Genomic DNA, 4,608 nt, shown 5'->3' on the forward strand with positions numbered 1-4,608 from the left:
CACATTCAATGGCATAGGCAAAAAAAAAAAAAAAAAAAATGCTTGCAATTGGGGCTCATGCTGTCCAATTTCAGGGCACGGGGTCCTTGGTCCCTTTTCGAGTGTCCTGTTACGATGGACATGTCCGCCGAGTCTCATGTTGATTGATTGACAGCCATGTGATCTGCGATGTGGGCCAATGTCTTCTGCATGGTTGAACGAGGACCGCATGGTTCTTGACCTCGCTGAGCTACAAGAGGGCGACCCTTTGCAAATAACATCAGCAAAAATAGTCACTTGCCCGATAAAGGCTCAAAACAGTCAAGGGGAACTGTCCGTGTAGCCACCGCATTTGCGCATGCTCCCGCGGAAAGGGCTCGTGTTAGTGTTGGAAGGGAATCTCCAAAGAGTGAGCGAGTAAAGCGGCGCACAGCGAGAATGATCACGCATACGAGACAGGAGGAACCGAAGTTGAAACAGCCGCGAGATGTGTAGTTCGGCACCTGCGATGTTGCGGTTACAATTATTATCCGTTTGCGAATGTCAGAGAGGCCATTAGTACATTTTGAGGAAAAACCAAAAAAAAAAAAAAAGTATTTCGGATCATTCGTAAGGGGATACAAATTCAGCTCCGTGAGTATGTGATGAAAAGACACGGAGGTTGTTGTGGTTGACCGCCACTTTGCGTCCCCTCAGGCCAACTGGAAGTCACGACCTCCAAGCTCAGCGCGACCACCTGCTGCACAGCAGCGAGCGGCTCACGCAAACGAAACGTCGCCACGGCAGCTCCTCCGAATCTCGAACGCGCGCGAGTGTTTTGAGTCAGTCCTAAAGACGAGGAGCCGCGCGGGAGGAGGACATGCATTTTGATTTACTCGCCGGGCATCTGTCTGGCCTCCCCTTTTTTCTCTCGGGCTTTTCCCAGACACCTGCGCGCATCTCGGGTTTCGGCCGCGGCCCTGAAAAATAAATGCGGCGCTGCAATCTCTTAATCCGTTGGGCTCCATGCGGCCACGCCACATGACACCGCCGCGGCCGCCGTCCCGATGTCCAGACGACACTCGGGGAGAGATGTGGCCCTTTTGACGGACCAAAGGAAGAAAATGCAGTCAGATTTGGGGCTGGGTACGCATTTTAATGTCATATAGGGGAGATTGCTGTCACCTGGAGGAAAGCAAAAGTTTGTAATCGGTTCACAGTTTATCTTAAAATTGAATCTCACTTTGGGTGTTTTTTTTTGTTGTTGTTGTTGTTGGAAGAAAACGCTTCACTTTCTCTGGCCCAGATATACAATATGACAGATGATGGAGATTGTTGTCACATGTAGGATAGGTCAAGTTAAGGATGAAGTTTAAATCCAGCTCAATATTTGAAATACTGTTTTGTTTTGTTTTTAAGAAAAGGCTTCAATTTCAGCCTCCATTGGAAGTTTTGATGCATGTTAAAATTAGGCTGGGCTAGGATGTTTATCTGCATCCGTCAACCCCATAAACTCAGACATCCAATGAACACAGGAGATTGTTGTCACATGTACAACATGAAAAGTTTAGAGTCCGGTTTAGGTTAATCTTAAAATGAAGACCTATTTGGATGTTTTTATAAGGAATAAAACACTTGTATTTTTTCGACACAAAATCTCAGGCATACTGTATGAAGAATAGGGGAGATTGTTGTCACATGTAGGACAGGTCAGGTTTGGGTCACATTTAGCCAATCTGGATAACTGTTTGGTTGTAGTCTTCCCCTCTTGCCACTGTACCGCACAGTCTAGGCCGAGGACAAATATGGGAGAATGTTCTCACGCTTAGGACAAAAAAAGACAGATCAGATTTTGGTTCAACTCAATTTTGTCAAGTTTGAGTGCTTATCAAGATTATGAAGAACATGGGCAATTGTTGTGACTTATAGGACACAAGAGATTTAAGTTCTCCTCAAAATTCATCCTCATTGGACTGTTTTTTCTTTGTAAAATTCAGTATTGCAACCCTACCCCAGAATCACAGATTTATGAAGAACATGGCTGATTGTTGTCACAAACTGGAAAGCAAGTTTAGAATCACGCTTGGATTTATCTAAAAAAATAAATAAAACAAAGCTTGGATATTTTTCGTTGTAACAACACAAACAATACATTTCAATTTAAGTTCAGTTAAAAAAAAAATCAGCCTAGTTTGAATTATTTTTCTTGGCAAGATTCTGTCTTGCATGAGTACATACATTTCAGGAGATTGTTGTCACATGATGAGCAGTTTAGGCTAAGAATCTGGTTTAGGTCTAAAATTTAGCCTAGCGTGAACATTTTTAGATCGGAAAATCACATCACCCTTCCCCCATAAACGCAAACATATGAAGAATAAGGGAGATTGTTGTCACATTTAGGACAGGTAGAGTTTAGCATCAGGTTTAAGTTCATTTTAAGGAAAAGGGATTTTATTGATTTGGCTAAATGGAGGCTCCTCACAAAGACGGTCGTACAAACTGTGTGTGTGTGTGTGTGTGTGTGTGTGTGTGCGTGCGTGTTCAGATGATACCCTATACAGCAATCAGTCTAACCTCCGCTCCGGAGTGAACGCTTCTCAATGATTAATGGATCTGCCTCCGTGCTCAGTCGCCAAGGCAACCAGAAACCTGATAGCCCTCAGGAATTTGCTAGCTGGCCCTCAAACATAAGACCGCGAGTGTGTGCGTGCGCGTGCGCGCGTGTTGCTAGGATGTGGGTGGGAGGCGGAGGGTAGTCAAATGTGACTCTGGAAAGATGGACTTGATCTGATCTTGATGGAGCGATGACAGATTTGAGACGGCCCTCACGTCAATCATGTCGGGTCCATGCTAGCGCATGGGAACACGTTGCTGTGGCTTGTGCGGCTCTTATCCGTAGCCATCCACATTTGTTTTTCATTTGAGAAATATTACACAAGACCATTTTGGAGCACAAAAAGGCAAATATTTCAAAACGGTTTGAGAAATGAAAAACGAAACGTCAAAACGGTCATCTGTAAAAATGCTGACTTTCACGTTCACTGCCTGTAATAAAGTTGCTCCATTTTGTACCCGACCGCATAAGCCCAGATTTAGGGCGCATAGGGGAGATTGTTGTCAAATGTAGGGGCACATAAAGTTTCGAATCAGGTGCGGATTCTGCTTAAAACAAAAGGAAAAAAAAAAGGCTAGCCACCTCATCCCATTAGCCTGCTGCATGTCTCGCACGCTTATTCCAACATTTATTTTCTTTCTTTCCAGGTCTGTACGTTTTCCGACGTACGCTAATGAAAAGGTTTGTTCGTAGTGTGCAGCGCTGGAACTGAAGCGCCGCTGGACAGTTTGCTTAGCGGACACGCTTACGGCCACAAAGTAGTCCCGCCTCGCTGTTATCGATCCGACACAACGGGGACTCGTTAGCGCACGCGGAAGGTTAGCATCGCTAAGTTGCGATTGCGCTGATGAATTGAAGACTGATAAAAGCACTCCCATTTCTTCACGAGTGGCTTCCGGATGAGGATGTAGTCGTGCTCGAGCTTAAGAAGCAAGCTCGCTCGCTCGCGCGCTCGATGAACCGACAACACAAGCTGACCCGAACCACCGGGAAACTTCCTGCTGTGGTCTCGCACCAGGCGGGAATTTTTATCCAGCGCCTTGCGGTTGCTTTTCTAACTGGATGCCTAAGTAACTTTGGCCCTGAATCTTCATTCATCACTCTTTGAACCACAGGGGAGGAAAAAAAAAAAACTTACAAACGTCCAAAGCTACTACGACTCATTTCAGTAGCGAGGCACAAAAGAGGAATGACCAAAAAAAGAAATAAAAACATCACAAAATGTCCTCTAAATATGAGCATTTGGCAAGCAGGACATCTTGTGGTGGTGACAGCCATTTGTCGCCAACTTTTCATCTTTGACCGAGTTGCAAAGGAGAATGAGCAGACTCTCGTAGGAAAAGTCTTGAGCGTCGCCGGGATTTTTCCGAGCTTGGCCGCGGACATGCATGCGAGTGTTGTTTGATGGCCGGCCAGTAAACACGCTCCTGGCCCACTTTACGAGACAGTAACAGAGCACTGGAATTCACCTTGGCGCTCAGAACTTGCCCGTTAAAAGGCCTGCACTGTCCGCCCTGACGCGGGTCTTGCGGTTTTCAGGCTCGCGGCAGGAAATGCTTATCTTCTCATGTCTCCGAGCTGACACGTGAAACAACTCAATTTCTATGGATGCAAACGAGCCCAAATGTCGTGCTTTGGTGAGCTCCAACCAGGAGTTTTGGTTGTCACCAAAAAAAAAACAATTGATGAAAACGTGATGCTTACCACAGACAAAGAGGAAGCTTAAAATTCAGGGGGTAAGCTGAAAAACAAAACGTGTTCTGTAGCCCAGAGATATGGGGAATACAAGGGATTGTTGTCACACGCAAGATATGGAAAGTTTCGAATCGGGTTTGTGTTCATCTTAACATGTAACCAAGCTGTGGGGCTTTTCTTCCGTCATACGAAAAGCTTAAAATCAAGTCAGCCATGAATATATAAGGAAGCAATTTCTGCCTTGCCACCGTACCCCAAAAGCCCTGTCACAAGAGGAACATGGGAGATTGTTGTCACGTGTAGGACGTGACGTTTAGAATCAGGTTTAGGTTTATTTTCGT

The sequence above is a fragment of the Filicampus tigris genome, chromosome 11 (genome assembly GCF_054856515.1).
Source record: "Filicampus tigris isolate MCC_2025a chromosome 11, RoL_Ftig_1.0, whole genome shotgun sequence".
NCBI classification, from domain to species: Eukaryota; Metazoa; Chordata; class Actinopteri; order Syngnathiformes; family Syngnathidae; genus Filicampus; species Filicampus tigris.